The sequence below is a fragment of the Mya arenaria genome, chromosome 10, assembly GCF_026914265.1.
Source record: "Mya arenaria isolate MELC-2E11 chromosome 10, ASM2691426v1".
Classification (NCBI taxonomy): Eukaryota; Metazoa; Mollusca; class Bivalvia; order Myida; family Myidae; genus Mya; species Mya arenaria.
The window spans coordinates 55,035,288-55,053,845 of record NC_069131.1 but is presented as its reverse complement, the minus strand read 5'-3'; the positions used below and the strand labels follow the sequence as shown (position 1 = coordinate 55,053,845).

The window sequence follows — 18,558 nt, the reverse complement described above, 5'->3', positions numbered from 1 at the left end:
TCAGACGAGAGAAAAATATTACAATTGGACGAGGGAAAAATATTGCAATCAGACGAGAGACAAATATTGCAATTGGACAAGGGAAAAATATTGCAATTGGACGAGGGAAAAATATTGCAATCAGACGAGAGACAAATATTGCAATTGGACGAGGGAAAAATATTGCAATCAGACGAGAGACAAATATTGCAATTGGACGAGGGAAAAATATTGCAATTGGACGAGGGAAAAGTATAACAGTTAAAGGTAACATTTTTTTCATTTCTAAACAGAGGTTCTATACGCCCATTCTTCAAGTTAGGGCTGACTACCTGTTACGTCACCTCACTCATTGAGACACTAAAGTGTTTCTGCAATTAGACGAGGGGGGAATAGCGAGACAAGAGGAAGTATTCCGTACAATGTCATACAGTTATCATAGACATCATCATGGTTTTTTGCCGATAAGCAGATATTATATAGGAAATCTCCTTGAAGAAGTGCATGGTTCTCATCACTGATGTCTGTTGAAGAAGGACTGTTGCCCAATGGGGCACGTGTTTCTGTAATAAATGTTTGCACTTTTGTATAATGCTGATGACAATGGAGGATTTTTCAAATTTTCTATTCATTAATTTTTGAAATTGATTCCAAGGCCAAAAAAAAAGGTTTGGTTATGGTTACATCCTTTTCGAAAACAGGTAAGGTAGGTAAGCTTTTAAATTTATCTTTTTACTAGGCTTTATTGTCATCATTGAAAAATGGTGTTAAAGAAATCTTGTGCCAAAAGGTTTAAAACTATAATTTATAGATTTTTTCATTTTTTTCAACAACCTACTTTAAAACCAGTGGGGTTGGCTCCTATTTTGTAGGTAGGGTCGCTTATAAACCGAACCAAATGTTTTTGTTTTTTTACGCCTAATACACCATTAAAATAGTTTTATAAGAGTATTTTTCCAACAAGTATTAGTAGTTAAACTACTGTGGGTAGTAGATATTATATACTATAGAGTTTTCTGTTCAATAAAATTTTACGTAAATCAATTCTAACGAAATGCACCAATAAACACGGGCTGCCTCGGCCTGTGGGCAAGGTAAGGCGAGGCCTCTCAATTTTCTGTATCGTGCTACCTTGAACTCTGGCCAAGGTAAGAGGAAGATCTGTGTACAAATAACCTGATATAAAAAATCAAACATGACATTTTGTTTTTTCTTAATGCAGAAAATATATAGGCCAACTCGTTTTCATCTCATCGCTGCCATCAGAGCTTATGTTCCCCAACTGTTAAAAGTAGCAGTTGCCTTAACATTATATTTCCTTGCCCACCACACACTTTTCATGTACAGAATACATGCGGCGACAGATATCGGGCACAATATAATCATAATATAAGGGCACTATTGCATAATTCTAACACAGATGTCGAGGATTAGAGTTAAGAGTACATTGATGCATTTGTCACATAAATAAGCCAGGGCAGACATGCAGCAAACTGTAACAATTAGCAAAAAAATGGCAGTATTTTTCTAATCTGACGTTCATTTATTAAACTTCAGTATATTTTTTTAATCAGGCCAATCGGTAGATTTCAACAGGGAATTGGCCAGTAGACAAAATATAATTTTGAACACTAAGCTGGTTAAGAGGTCAATATTATATTTCGTCCAATGAGAAGGCAGTATTTCACAAGTTTTCTAATACATTTATTTCAGTAAATCAGCAGTCAACAGTTATTGATTTTAATCAGGTGAAGTGGTAAATATGAACAGTGGCCTAGTTAGTGTGAAGTTTACACAATATAATGTAGACCACTAAAAATATATGATGATTGTTATACTAGTTAGTATGTTTCAACACAAAATGAATGGTCATTTAACGGTGTCTGTGAACGTTTATTTTTTTTAAGTATTGTCATTCTAACAATCTATATAATTATAACCATTAGTAAGGGGTTATTAGTATCAAATTCAAATTAAAATGGTTACATAAATGCAACAAAAACCATTTATTTTGGTAAACACATACTAATAACCTTAAACAATAACATAATGATACTTATTAGCAATCATAAAAGATAGTAATTATGTGAAGAAGCAGCTCGGCATTGACAACTTGAGCCGTCACAGGATGGGATAACTGCCCTGAATGATAGCATAATTGACAAGTGGAGCTATTGAAGGCATGTTTAAGTAATAGTTGCCATGAAGTAAGATCTTAATGATTAAGAATGGGTGGAGTGAGTGTAGCCCTTTTTAATTATAAAATTATTCATTCAGGTCATCTAACTGACTTAGAATACAACCTCATTAGCTGACACATCGTAAACGCAAAATCCAATCCAACGCAGGGAATGTGTATCTGATGAGTGACAGTAGGCCAATCTTTAAACATCCCCGAATGCTGAAATTCTTAATGATTAAGTAAAGTTCTTAATGGATGCCTATCTGCAATTCCATTGGCTGAGAATGTAGGTTGTATTCTAAGGTCAGGATAGCTATGAAAATATGGACTATGCTATCTAAAAGTTACAAATTTTGCATCAAATTATATACTGTAAATGTCCTAATAAACGTGCAGGCCCTTATAGACATGCTAAGAGTCTTTTCGTGGGTAAATTTTCCGATTCTGCGCCATGAAAAATGAATACATTAACCCTATAGCCCGCCCCAATTTTAAGCACCTGCTGACGTCATGCATGTACGGGAAAACCATACCCTATTGTATTAAATAACTGTGGACCATTTTATTGTGTTATGCACCAGTCAATTGTAACCCCCCCCCCCTTTTAGGTACAGCTAAGCCCGGGAATGAGCTCTGCCCTGCCGGGACGAACTGCTGCTAAAATCCCTGCCAAATGCCCCACACCCCAGGGACCCTAGATAAGGCCCATTCCCCGCTTTTTTTGGGGTGCAAAGACAAAACCAGCACATTCACCCAGCACTGCCGGGCCACCTGGAAGGTAAAAACAATGCCCATTTCCCCAGCTATCCCCGGTATATCCCCGGGAGCCGTGGTTAAAATTGACTGGTGCATTATAGAGCAGAGTATTTTTACAGCTACAATGCAGCTGATCAATACTGATCAGGATCGTTATTGCATGTTTTTGACGTGAATATAGCTCTTTAAAAAAGTTAAAAAGTTTAAAAGGGTTGGGGAAAAATGGTTCTTGTTTAGAGCACAATGACTCACTGTGCATTTAACAGGACATATACGGTAAACATAAATACATAATGCCATCAACCTTATTTCCCATTTTTGATCTCTTATTTAGAGGATTTTGTCATATTGCTTACGGCATGGTTTGGAAATGCAACAAAAAACGGAATAATACGCTGCAAGCAATAAGTATTAAACCAATGAAATGCTACTTCTGCAGTGAAAGTTTTTATCAGGAAATGGCATATTTTGTACAAAAAAAAATAAATTCCACCATTTTAATGTCCCGAAGCTATCTCTCTCAATAATGTGACAATATAACGGCAAGGGGAAAATTGCTGCTAGGTGCAGCACATTATGGCAATATAATGATTCTGTGCATTACTGGTAACACACGCCACGCTTTTCAAAGTATCGAGCTTATATTTGGACCAGACAGTTGGTTGTAAATAGGGCGAAAAAGCCAGGTTCTGCAGGGCTTTATTCAATAACCATCTTGGATTCAATTTAATTTCTACAAGTGGAATCTATGGCTTCTGATTGGACTGTAAAATTATTTGGCCAATAGACTGAATGGAATCACTGAGGGGTGTCTTATTTGGATAAGAATTGTGTCATCTCCGGACTTGACAGATTTTATGAAACATAGAACTGGTAGCTGCATGCAGATTTCTACATAAGGGCTTAAAAACCTGACCCTTTCTACGAAATAGGCGTCCAGCCTAATGCTTTTATGGTCTGTTGCTTAAAAAAAAATACGTAGTTTTTTAAACTTTTAATGTAGGCTTTATAATGATAAATACTTGTATACTGATTTCTTTACAGTCATTCACCGATGATGACGATAATGTTCTTAAATAAAGCCTAATAAAATAAAAAATGATATAAAATAATATAAATGAGCTTATCTTCCCTACCAGTTTTTGAACGAGATGTTACCCTAACCACACAAATGTTTTTAAGGCCTATAATGTGTGCAATCCAAAGACATTCATGCTGATGAATGCAATTATCTGATGCATTACTTCGACAAAGCAATCTATTTTACAAGAAAAACAATCACTACTTCAATTCTATCACATGAGCAGCTGTTAATATCGCATTTCTTTCAAACATGCAACAGTTCTTCTTTGTGAAGCATAATTTATGGAAATTTAACCCATACAAAAGACCAACATAAAACATTTTCACCATTATTTTCATTTTCATTTTGCAGCCTCATCAGGATAACTTTGTTTATTTATGAAGTATTCATTATCTTGGAAGATACAATATGAATATAAATGAGCGTCTTAATTAGTAATCAATAACATATGATACCTTAGAAGTGAAACAGTCTTACTCATGCGCAACACTCTCATACTTTATTCAAAGACTTATAAACTGCTTTATTGAGGGAGACGCCATCATATTCTCTTATTAAATCAAATAATAAATCACATGGATCCTGTCACTCAAGTCTTACAAGAGCTAGCGGAGTGGATGCCGAAGCTTTTTCTCGCTCGAGTCCACCAAGGTCTGCTCGCGCCTATATATAAGCTGCATTGTAGCTTGATTCTGATGAGTAACATAGTTAAAAGTGACTGTAATTCCTGGTCAAATCAAGACCATAAAAGACTTGAAGAAAAAATGAGATAAAAAGGATTCCAGTGTGATACTCTAGCTCTTTGCAAAGAGACCTCTTGGTTCTTTCAGGAGTGCTATACCCTAGATCTTTGCAAAGAGACCTCTTGGTTCTTTCAGGAGTACTATACCCTAGATCTTTGCAAAGAGACCTCTTGGTTCTTTCAGGAGTGCTATACCCTAGATCTTTGCAAAGAGACCTCTTGGTTCTTTCAGGAGTGCTATACCCTAGATCTTTTCAAAGAGACCTCTTGGTTCTTTCAGGAGTACTATACCCTAGATCTTTGCAAAGAGACCTCTTGGTTCTTTTACAAGTGTGATACCCTAGCTCATTGCAAAGAGACCTCTTGGTTCTTTCACAACAAGTGTGATACCCTAGCTCATTGCAAAGAGACCTCTTGGTTCTTTCACAACAAGTGTGATACCCTAGCTCATTGCAAAGAGACCTCTTGGTTCTTTCAGGAGTGCTATACCCTAGATCTTTGCAAAGAGACCTCTTGGTTCTTTCAGGAGTACTATACCCTAGATCTTTCAAAGAGACCTCTTGGTTCTTTCAGGAGTGCGATACCCTAGATCTTTCAAAGAGACCTCTTGGTTCTTTCAGGAGTGCGATACCCTAGCTCATTGCAAAGAGACCACTTGGTTCTTTCACAAGTGCGATACCCTAGCTCTTTGCAGAGAGCTCTTGATTCTTTCACTATCTTGGTGGAAAGCACTGATACACAGGATACAATGCCCACACATATACAAATGATCAAATTAAATAACGAAAAACAGACCATCTAAATGACCTTCAAAACACTAAAATGTCGCCCTTCCGTAAAAGAAGAGCATATATCTTTTTTATTTATTCAGAAATAAATGGGGGGATGGGGATGGGTCAAGTTTGATTTAGAGCTTGGAATGGGGCCCCGGACTTTGGCCCCATATTGGTCTGAAAATATCAATGGAATTTGTCAGAAAACGCCAAACAAACTGTTTATTAATTGTCATTATAAGAATGAGTACAAGGTAGCAATTTCCACATAAAAAGGTATTGATTTTTCTACAAGACTATCCAACTTCTACATGTTTTCCACAGGCACAAGTAGTTTAATGCAATTTTAGACAACATAGCAATTTCGTATTGACTTAAATATGGCTGAATTTGGTGGAAATATCTGAGATGATCAAGAAAGTCTTGTTGGATTCGTGGCTTCCTGGGAAAAAGAGCATCTGAAACTAAAAGAGATTTATACAAGGCATATCAGGAAATTGCTCTTTGCACTTAAATTGCTCATAAGCCCCCCCCCCCTTAATTGTCACCAATTGACTTTTAATGTCAATATGGGAGAAAAAAGTAATGAAATACGCTCAAAATGTACCTGACTTGAATTGTTATAAATGTCTTGAGGAAGTATAAACTTTAATATAAAAAGATCCTCTTAAAATTAGTAGCAGGCTGACATTTACAACGACTATAATCAATGATTATTATAAGACTTTCACAAGCATTACATAGGCCATATGGAAAACACTGGTGCTCACCATAACTCAACTGGTGCTATATTCATTTATATATGTTTATATATGTTTACAGAAATAGCTTGTCCGCTTAGCACGTGGTTAGCATACTCACTTCTTTCCAAGGCCACCTGCGTTCGATTCCCGGCATGGGCGCATGCGAGTTTGGTTAGCGGTCGCCAAGCCTGACAAGTATGTTTTCTCTGGGTATTCCAGTTTCCCCCACAACACAAGACCACACTCTCGCACAACATCGTACCAAAGAGAGTGACTTAGTATAAGTTTATAACTTTCTTCACAATCGTTGTAAAATATATAATGTTTAAATTAATGTATCTGGAATGCCATGTTCATTTTAGGATCCAGTTTTGTTTTTTTGTTCTTGTTTTTAAAACATTTAAAACTAATGCAGATGTGTTTAACTGCAACCATAATCCCTTAACATGCTTCAAACCCAGGGGGCCGAGTCAATGAAGATCTTAGAAGTTTTTAGTCCTATTGAAATTATTTGAAACATATTTTAGAGATCTGACCTTTAGGCAGTGATAAAAATTATCCCAACGTTGAGGAAATAAACAAAATCAATGTATTGCTATTTGAGACATTTATACAGATTTAATATTACTGAAGTAAAGACTAAAAACCCTTGAAATGGCCCCCAAGTGCTTAAATATTGAAACAACACAAACCTGTGATATACATGTAGCTATTTCTTCCCTCGAAATATATACGGTAAAATGACAATTTTAAGCATTCTGCGACTATTTTTCTTAGGGCCCTGGCCCCATTCACAAAAAGGTGAAAAACAACAACAATGAAAGCATTATAAACAAACACTGAGTGTCAGTTGAGCTTAGATAAATTCTGAAACCTATACAGAAATACATATATATCAAGACTTCCTATATCAATTTTTTTCTGCCACCCATCAGAATTACATGGAGGAAGGAAATAATAGTTGCCTGCCACTCTTAAACTCTTCAAAAACCAACATTATAAGCCCCTGAAACCATTCGTACCACTGGTGTTTGTTGTTTATTGAAGGGGCATACTGTTGTTGCAAAACAGATGTCGGTATGTTTGGTATCGGTCCAAGAAAATAGTGTGAGAACCTTCAGACATAGCGTGGTCTTCCTGATTTCACTTCCCAATATAATCCATTACAGTAATTCAACTTAATTCAGTAAATAATAAGTAACAAAAGTGAGGGAGCATATGCCACAAAGCTTATGAGGGATTTTTTCTTCTTTTCAGTAGAATAAGGGGCATAACTCTACATTGTTTTTTTTTACAAAAAAGGTTACGGACTTGCTCCATACATGCATTTTGCAATTATAAACATGTGTGTGATTGGCATATGCCCCATCGTTGGTAAAAGGGTGGTATGCAGTACAGTATACTTATAATCTTTGGAATGCAGAGTTAATACAAAACAGTTTAATGAGACCACTCTAGATGACATTCATTGCAGGTCTCCCAGCACATTCATACAAAATTATATTCTTTCGGCGTATATCCTATCTATTGGTGAGGGTAAAATTCCTTGTTTGGCTTCAAAATTTTGTGTATTAGTCACACATGGGGATGTGACGGGGTCAAGCCATTGTGCAGCCATTAAAAGACATGGGCAGACCTTTATAAACTCAACAACAGCAAGAGTACAGGGAGGTTACTGTCCCTTATGAATTTCACCTGATTATGGTAGGTTATACAAAAGATGTCCACAGGTGTGTGCCGAAACAAAAAGTACCTATTATGATATTTCAGAGAAATCAGCTGCAAATTTTTAAATTCAGTTTAGATTCCAAGAATCCAGGTACTTAGCTACCCACTAAAGACAAGCACATGAGTCACATGTCAGTTTAAACATTATTTATTTTACAACAATTGTGAAGAAATAATAACTTATCTTAAGACACTCTCGTTGGCACAATATCACAAAAAAAGTCATGTAAGTGTGGTCTCTTGTTGTGAGAGAAACCGGAGAACCTGCAGAAAACCCACTTGTCAGGCTTGGTGACCACCTACCAAACCAACCAACCTGACATGCGTCCAGGCCAAGAATCAAACCAGGGTGTGCGCTTACCGGACAACCACTAAATTAGGGTTCAAGGGTCTAGGAGGACATTACAGTGCCAACCAACCTGACATGCGTCCAGGCCGGGAATCAAACCAGGGTGTGCGCTTACCGGACAACCACTCTGTTAGGGTTTAAGGGTCTAGGAGGACATTACAGTGCCAACCAACCTGACATGCGTTCAGGCCGGGAATCAAACCAGGGTGTGCGCTTACCGGACAACCACTCTGTTAGGATTCAAGGGTCTAGGAGGACATTACAGTGCCAACCAACCTGACATGCGTCCAGGCCGGGAATCAAACCAGGGTGTGCGCTTACCGGACAACCACTCTGTTAGGGTTTAAGGGTCTAGGAGGACATTACAGTGCCAACCACCTACAATAAATTCTCAGACAAACAAACTAAAAAATTCTCAGTTTCAGATCATGATAATAACATCATCACAGAAGTTATATGCATTAAAAGGCAAAGACAGAAGATCAGAACATTAATAAAGCTTGAACCATGTTTGTGAGCATTTGTTTTTCCTCTATACATTTAAAATCTATATATATCAGACTTTCGACGATTTTTTGGGGGCCAAAAGAAGGCTTCATCCCCCAAAGCGAGGAATATACTTTCCCCCCAATTTTTTTCCCTCCATAATCTCAAATATAAATGATTGTAGGTCAAGAATAAATAAATAAAATCAATTATTATTGACACTACATTGGGGACTGTGTTATGATACATGTATATTAAATCATTTTTCATTAAAAAAAATTAAAGTTTTTTTGTTTTCTGTCAATTGGCAAACTTCCTCATAAGCAAAAATGACACCCAGGGCCCCAGCCCCATTCCCATAAAGTAGAAAGACAGCCCTGTCAGAATGGTAACAGGTAGTTGGAGTTCAACTGTTCAATAACTATCATGCAGGTAATGCACCAGTCAATTGTAACCACGCACCCCCCCCCCCCCAACCAATCACAGGTAACATCCCTGCTTTGCAAAAACACAATGCTGGTATAATCCCTGCCAAATGCCCCTGCCCCCCCCCCCCCCCCCCCCCCCCCCCCCGGGACATCCTAGGTAAGGCCCAACTATTTTCGGCACGTAAACAAAACCACCACACTCACTCAGCACTGGGGGGTCACCTGGAAGGTTAAAACACAGCCCGTTTTCCCCACTATCCCCAGTATGCCCGAACACCTGCAGGGGGGGCTGCGGGTTACAATTGACTGGTGCATAAATTACAACACATTTCATTTATATCACATGCGTAAAGGTTGTTTATGGTACAAAACATTTTACACCACCCACTACGAACATGATTGAAATTATATAACCCGCACTCATGTATAATTTAAATAAATAACTTGGATTGTGTGTGCAGTTTCTTTCATTTAACCATGAAGATTTTGTTTAGAGTAAATACATGACAAACTTCTCAACAGAAGTTCTATTTAAACATTTAAAGCATATGAAAAAAACGTTTTTGTTTTGTTTTGAAGTGCAATCTATAATCTTATCTTGAAACACATCACAGCGTTTATTTGTTTAGTTATATCATCACGGGTAAACAAAACTACATCAGCAGAAACAATTTACACAATATACAATATTTATAAATTTATATCAAATAAAACATGAATAATAGCAGGTGTGATCATGCATTCATCAGCATCACAAATAAACAAGCCTCAAACTGCCAGGTAGATTTAAAACTTGAACAAATATCGGGAAGACTTCTGCACTTAATATACAACCACAATGACCCAGTTTCAGCTCTTCGCACTGGGTCAGTAGAACAACTTGCAGCTTAATTACACATTAAGCAGATGGAAAAGCTACTGTGTTGATGAGAGTAGAAATTCGCAATTCAATCCACTATACCAGCAACCTGTAGCTCATGTTAATAGGCTTAAAAAGATGACTACATAATGCTGAAGAAACTACCGTCATTTACATAAACAAATTGCTTTCAAGACTCGTACTGCTTCAGATACATCATGTAATTTATGCATACCATGATGTAAATGAAAAGATATTCATTTGAAATCATGCAAATTTTCAAAGATTTTAAGTAACCTCAAGAAATGTATTCCCCTAACAAGGTTTCATGCCCCTACCCACGCCTCCGTACACCCCCCTCATAAATGAAGGTTTAAGCCCCTTCCCTAAAATTGAAAATCTCTCTAGCATAATATTATATAATTAGTTACTGAAAAACATGAAGTCTCACTGTAATTCTCTGCATCTAAAACAATACAAGCAATTTATATTGCTGATAGCATAATAATAATGTCAATGGGCATAGAGGAAATAAGCCCTTTGAAATGTTCTTGACATCAAAGACACATAACTAGATGTCTTTTATTAAAACAGTTCCTTAATGCATTACAAGCAGAAATCCTTATGGCTTTTTGAACAAAACAAGACTGCCACTTTTCACTGTTTCTACTAAGGGTAAAAGAATTTCAAATTTATTTATTTCAATGGTAACAATATTGGCCTTATTTCATTATTGACTGCATTGTATAAACACTTATTTCATTGCAACTATGAAGATTATTTCATATATATAATGTGTGGACTTATTTCATCTGTGAATATAATGGACTTATTTGTCAGTGCAACAATGAACATTTATTTCACCTGTGAATATATAGACTTATTTCATCAGTGACTCATAATGAGGATTTTATTTATTTATCTTATCAGTGACTTGGGAGACTTATTTCATCAGTGACTTGGGAGACTTATTTCATCAGTGACTTGGGAGACTTATTTCATCAGTGACATCGGTGATGTATTTCATTAGTGACTTGTGTGACTTATTTCATCAGTGACTTTGGTGACTTATTTCATCAGTGACTTGGGAGACTTATTTCATCAATGACTTGGGTAACCTTTTTTGTGACTAATTTCATCAGGAACTATCCAGAGTGAGTTAAGACTGCTTTCATCAGTGACTAAGTCTTATTTGAACAGTGATTACAAGCATTCATTTCCAGAAAAATGAAGTAAGATTTTACACAGATGTTTTAAATAGCTTGGATTATAATATAATGCCTGATTCACCAGGAGGGGAACTGAATAATTTGGAACAAAACAATGATGATAGGTTTGTTAAGTTGTTAAGTTGTTAAACAGCAATTTTGAATGATTAAGCGTGGTACTTATTGAAGGTTGATAGGCGATTTCATTTGCTGGTAATGAAGGTAATAATCTCAAAGCACTTATTATTTTATCTGTTGTTTCTAAGACTATATTAACCGAAAACAATGCAGATTTCAATTATATTAAAAAGACTAGCTCCAGTTTTTGGACCACTATTATTTTTACGCTAATGCATCGGAAACTCTTATTTTACTTTTTGATACCGAAATTGCAGAAAAAGTACAATTAAAGTATAAAATAACCTGGTTTTAGAGGGAAGCGAACTCACACGGGTACAGTCAAGACAAACATACAAAACTGACAACAAGACCACTCACCCACAAGGAATCTTACATAAACTTAGGAATAACTTAATTTTAAGGCTTTTGTTGTAAAGCGTTAAAAGACGCTTTTTAAATTGTGGGCTTCACAGACAATATTTGAGCAACATTTGTTGAGGGTTTCCAGCTATTAGTACCCCTCCTTATGATTTGTCACACTTTATTTTGGCTTAATAAAGAGCATTTATACAAAACATGAGTGAGTCCATTATAAGACAAGTGTGCTTAAATCAAAGAATTGTACCACTAACGTTATGAATAAGGCATTCATTGCTACACATGACAATCATGTATCTACAGTATAAAACCTCCCTGCTCAAATTATGGACTTCAGCCATTCAAATCATACAGCCTAGTGATAGAGACTTAAAAATTAAAAGATATTCGTACACAAATCTGTACAAATCTGCAATAAATACAAGAAACAGCTCTTACACAGATCTAAATGATAACAAGCAAGATATTCAATATTATCTCTGATGTATAGTAAAATCTTCAAGTACAACACCACCGTTTATCAACGATCAATAATGTAGCTGTTTTTTCATGGCTTTATAAAATAAATGATCTCATACCACCAGAGTTGGCTATTACCTTTGACAGTCATGTATAATACATTCAATGCATCAAAATTTAACCATCTGATGAAGAAACTGATTAATTTAGAATTATATAATCTAAGAATAACTCCTTTTTTAAGTTTAAAACAAGCTGTACTGTACATGAAAATCATTTCCAATGTCTACAGATAATTATTTAAACGGTCCATAATTATTACAAATTCAAATACCATGCATAACTTAAGACCTATCTAAATTACTCTTAAGTATACCTTGTTCACTGACCGGTCAATACACTCCAACGATTTGTATCAAGGTCGCTCTCCTTGTTAATATCCCAACAACACAAATATACCACTATATAACTTTTAACTTTATCACTTGCACACATTCTATTCCACAATTTCCCACTTTTTTCCAACTGGTGGTTCACTGTAATCCCTTATTTTTCACTGACACGGCTTTCCTAAGGGTTAAGGGATTCTGACCCTACTGTAACACACAGTCACACAGCATATACAGACGGCTTACGATCCTGGATTCGTATTGAACAGCTGAGAGCACAGATACACATTCTGACTGGTATGGGAAAATACATAGCCTTACGAGGTTAAATTGTATATACCAGTCTATAAGTCAACATAGTACAGGTTGTGTACACATTATCTATTCTATTATCACTGACATTGAAATAAATAAAAGGAAACAATCAAGATATAATACAGATTAGCCATATACTGAATAGAATCTAAGGTAAAGCAAGCTTGCATGTATCAGGGGCAGTTCCAAGATTTTATCTTAGAGGGGGCGTATTTTAGGGGTTCAACTTGGGGCATGTGTCCCCTTCCTTTCCTCAGAACCATCAAAATATGATCTGAATTTTGGAGTAGGTTTTCCAAGGAAGTTTTGACTAATTTTAGTCCTAAATGGTGCATTTTGCGTAATTTTATGCCAATAGTTTTACCGTATTGACTTGAAACATTCCCGAATACGTGTGACAGGTACAATGAAACACTAAAACAAGATAAGCATGGTTAATAAACACACCTTTCGGTTTGACAAATGCAGCAGTCATTTTTCACAGTATCATGGCACCACATCACATTCTCCTGCAAAACCCATACCTTCAATACCTTTAAGTTTCAATTAAATAGAACCAACAGTTTGAGGAGGCGACTGGCTTCTCTGTTTGTGCTTTATAAACCAAATACTGCAGAGAATGCCGACCTAGACCTAGAGCACGTTCAATGATGTCACACCAGGCAGTGCGCGTCTGCTACATACTTGAGGAAATTGTTCATCTATCAATATAGCATAGTTTTGTATTTATTTTTGTTTTTCATTGAACAAAAAAAATAAATATATATGATATTACTGGAGTGGCAAAGTGTTTTTATCTGGTGACCAGGTGGGTTCCCTAGCAAATTGACTGTGGTAATACTAACAGAAAACTGTGTTTTCTAAGAAGTACTGATCGTTTAGATATTTAGTATTCGATATGCACACAAAAATCCATGAGCACCATTATCAGTTAAAAGTTACGCAACACTCGATACATAAAACCACCAAGAACACTTTACAAGACTTTGTCTTAAGATGACCAAAGACAGCTTTCGATCTGTTTTTGTCTAACAATTAAGTGGGTTCAGAAGACTTCTGGACATGAATAGATGATTTAGAGGATGAGTGGAAGATTAAGTATATAAGATGACTTAGTATATGTTTGGAAGACTTTTGGACATAATTGATGATTTAGATGATTAGTGGAAGATAAAGGATAATAGAGGACTTAGATTACAAGTTTATATATAATTTAGAAGATGAGCTGATAATTCATGATCATAGATGACTTAGAACATGCGTGAATAATTAGTGGATGATTTAGACATGAGATTACTAAGATACTTATGTTATGAGTTGAAGATTTAGGGGCTGAGCCAATGAATTTAAACAGGAGTCAAACATGAGTCAATGTCAAGGGTGAAACCAAGTTTATAATTAAGGGCTTGAGGGAATGACATCAGAGGATGAATTAAAACAGGTATTGATTGTTTTAGAGATGAGTTAATGACTTTAACATGAGTGGATGACTTAAAACATCAGTGGAAAGAGCAGATGACTTAGGAAATGCATGGACAAAACACAACATTGGATGCCTTACAAGAGTAGAAGACTTAGGATGAAGATGAATGATTTAAGTAAACTGTAGAAAACTAACTTAAGCGTAAGAATTTACAGAAGTAAATGACTTAGGACAGACACGGAGGTAAAATCTCAAGTGGATGACTTTGTTCAAGAAAGGATCGATGACTTAAGAGCCAAAAGTGGATGAGTGTGATTTGCCAAATTAAACAAATGTATGGCTTTAAGTGCATGCACTGATGACTTAGGACATGAGCAGTTGCATGAAACTTAAAGACAAGATAGGATTACTTACGACAAGCTGTAAGCTTTCACAGGACATAAGTGAATGAATGACTCAAGAGTGGTTGAATTAAAACAGGAGTGGTTGACTAAGAAGCAAAGCTAAGATAACTACTAAAGACAAGAGTCACGTGTATAAATAACTCAAGAGCGCTGAATTAAGACAGGAGTGGATGACTTAAGAGGAAAGCTAAGATAACTAAAGACAAGAGTCACATGTATGAATAACTCAAGAGCGGCTGAATTAAGACAGGAGTGGATGACTTAGGAGAAAAGCTAAGATAACTAAAGACATGAGTCACATGTATGAATAAACCGAGGGCAGCTGAATTAGAACAGTAGTAGATGACTTAGGAGAACAGTAGATGACTTTTGACAAGATTTATGGGGTCATGAATAACATCCAAGAGAGGTGAGATGAGATGAGAGAAGTATTTGAAAAACAAGTTTGGCAGGCTTGGGAAACAAAGTGCTGTTTTGGAAATTGATAACATGCTACACTATTTGTTATGGTATGATTCAAAACTTTATCAATATTAATATATTAAGTTTAATTAAGATATCCTAACAAACCATAACGTACAGTATGCCAAAACTGATACTTTTTCACATATGCTAACCATCTTACACATTAAACTCAGCACTTCTGTTCAGAGTTGAGTTTAAACCTCTACTACTTGCTGTCTAGGCTGGCTAGTACAATACACCTCACTATTGGAGATCAGAGTGTACGTCTATTTTGCAACCAGCTGCAAAGGGAGACAACTGCTATCCACGGCAAGAAAGCATGTGTGTTTCACTCAAGGCCAAGTTGCCGATTTATCATTGTTTACATAATGTTTTACGCCAAAGCACATATAGAGAATTGTATGACGTTAATAATGCTGCCCACAACTGCCTGAAAGCTACTAAAAACCACAGTTATATGACTCTTATCATAAAATATTGCTTGGTTGTTTATTTATCGTTTAAGAAATTGCAAAAAGCTAACAACAACCTGATGATTTTTAACCTTCTAGCTCATATGAATTTAAAACCGATACTGTCAGATATACTAGGTAAACACACACATTTGTGAACCAGAGATAGTAAAAGTTGAATATTTAATCTACTGAAGATTTAACAGGTTTTTTTGCTTCATTTTAAAGACTATTTTGTTGTAAATAATGGTTGCAAAGCATATCAGCTTTGGATAGGAGGGTACAGGGTTTGATAATAAGTATCTGTTAGCACCTAGGAATGGTCAATGGTTGTGAATCAAATGTATATTATACTATATAGCAGTTTTAAAAAAAATCAGCTGTACATATTTTTGTAGCTAAAAGGCTCTACAGAGCATAAATTGTTACATGATCATGATTGCGACATAAATAAAATAAATACCTTTCGATAGGCAATGAACTGTAACAAAGTAACTATATACAAAGTTTTTATAATGCTTCTTTAAGCAAATCAATAGTCATAATGCAATGTGACTCATTTACAAACATTTCAAAACAGTTGAACAAAAAAAACTTATAGTTACGCACATATTACTTTTAAAACAATGCATGAAGCTTATAAATGCATTTGTTAAGAATAAAAATTCCTTGAGGGAAAAAAACAACAACTAGAGCTGTCATAGGAGTGACGAATACCCAAACACGCAGCCTAGACACAGGAATGGTATACAGTTTTTAAACATTTTTAAAACAATTTCCATTTGAAAATAATAACATGAGCATAATATGCACTTTGTTTAATTCATTAAACCCAAATACTAAACCCATGTGCCAAAAATCATTTAAATACATTGACCCATTCACTACCATATTGAAAAAAAATAGGCTTTGAAACTGTATATGGTGTATTCGGGTGCTATTTAAACACATCAAAATGTGATTTATTTCAAGTATCTCCTTTGTGTTTTTCAAATTTCCTTTTCAATAAAACCTCAAATACTTAATAATACATTTTCGTTTACCCATGAATCTAATAGAACTGAATCTTTGACCTCACAATTACAGTATTTAGCACTTTTCCAACTTCCCAAGTAGCAGCTGTCATAGTAATATTATGCGTGGCTGTCAACGTTGATAGCACTCATTTTTTTCTCTCCGTTATTGCCGCTCCTGCTGTTGTTGTTAAACATTACATTTTCAGTTCTTGTCATATTTCTTCTCTTTCATCTTTGTCAGTCACCAAACCACGTTTGAGCATTTCAGTTTGTATTGTTGTTTTTTGTTTCAATACATCTTCGTTAAAAATCCTTTGTTTTTTTTATCAGAATATTGATTTTGTCTGGTTGAAATGGTCATAAATGCTATGTCAGGAGTATAAACATGAGAGATACAGTAAAGTTGTGATCTTGTTAATGCCTGTGAAGGATAAAAACATTTGGCACCTAGCTAATTTATAAACATGATAGCATTCGATCCTCGTGCATACCGTGTTTTCCCACCATGTAAAGAATAAGCAGTCATCGAAAATAGAATGTTGGATGAACAAGCCAAAATTCTGATACTATTGCTTTGCATCAAAATTTTTAACAAGCCCTGGTATATAAAATGCAGAATTTGAGCAAGCCTGGATTTTAACAGTGCAAGGGCTTGCAGGCTTGCGTCAATTTTGACAACTGTATAAGACGCACATGAATATTCCAAACAACCAATGTTTGTTGACATTTTAATATTGACAATGACCCCAGATAATTACCCTGGTATTAAAAACTGACATCAAAGTCAGTGTACCTTACCCCGTACCCAAAAACCCAGCTCTAGCTAACCTAACTCACCCACCCCCACCCCAGGTCCAGGGAATAGCGGGGACTTTGACTATCGGTCCCGCCAAGCCTGGGTAAAATCCCAGCCCTGCGGAGACAAACTGCTGGTAAAATCTCCGCCAAATGCCCCTGCACCCCAGGGACCCTAGGTAAAGCCCATTCCCTGCTTTTTGGGACGCGAAGACAAAACCACCACATGCACCCGGCACTACCGGCCACCTGGAAGGTAAAACCATAGCCCATTTCTCTGGGTATCCCCGCCATACCCCCGGACCTGGGGGGGCCATGGATGCAATTGACTGGTGCATTAATTATCATGCCTGAAGCCGTATTCGACTTCGTGAAAATTTCATAATTTTTTAAATACCAGCTGCTTTCTATCAGATTTATTCATATGCATATATTGTTTAAACCATTTTCTTGCTTTTTTCATATTTTTGGTGTACAAACATTGTTCGTTTTCAACAGTTTATGACATTGAATATTAATTATTACAATAGTCGAACTAAGCACAAGCCTGCAAGCTCAAATTCTTGATTTTATATACCAGGACTTTGATGCCAAGCACTACGTCAGAATTCGAATTAGTTCACCCAAAGTCTAATTTCGATAACTGTTACCATAGAAATGTTTTAACATAAATGAGCCTGACATTTTACAATAACTTTGCATGTTCTAGTTACATTGCCATAGAACGTGATGCCATTCATCTTTGGTCACCATAACTTATTAAATCATATAACCATTCATCATGTAACCATAGTGACCAGTGACCATGGTGTGGACATACGTACACAAACAATAAATTACATTTGCCAAATATGCTGAATAATTAATTATATACAAGAAACAAGAGCTGTCACAGTATGTGACGAATGCCCCCGAATGTGACATTGACCTACGAACAAGGTCAGTACATGAAAAGTTGATCTTGCCTTTACGTGTCAAATACATATATGGCAAGTTATTTTAAATTGCCTCTGAACATAAAAAAA

At 36.0% G+C, this 18,558-nt stretch overlaps 1 protein-coding gene across 3 annotated transcripts in view; it reads right to left on the bottom strand.

Annotated features, from left to right (window-relative positions):
• The window catches only part of LOC128205467 (nuclear receptor coactivator 2-like), a 108,319-nt gene that overhangs the window by 66,611 nt on the left and 23,150 nt on the right, over nucleotides 1-18,558 (bottom strand). Inside the window, exon 1 of one of the 3 annotated variants that reach the window (XM_052907120.1) lies at nucleotides 12,651-12,884. The exons of the other annotated variants lie outside the window; for them this stretch is intronic. The gene's annotated coding sequence lies outside the window, so the exon portion shown is untranslated. Of the gene's footprint in view, nucleotides 1-12,650; nucleotides 12,885-18,558 lie in introns of those variants that run through there. 3 annotated transcript variants of the gene reach the window in all.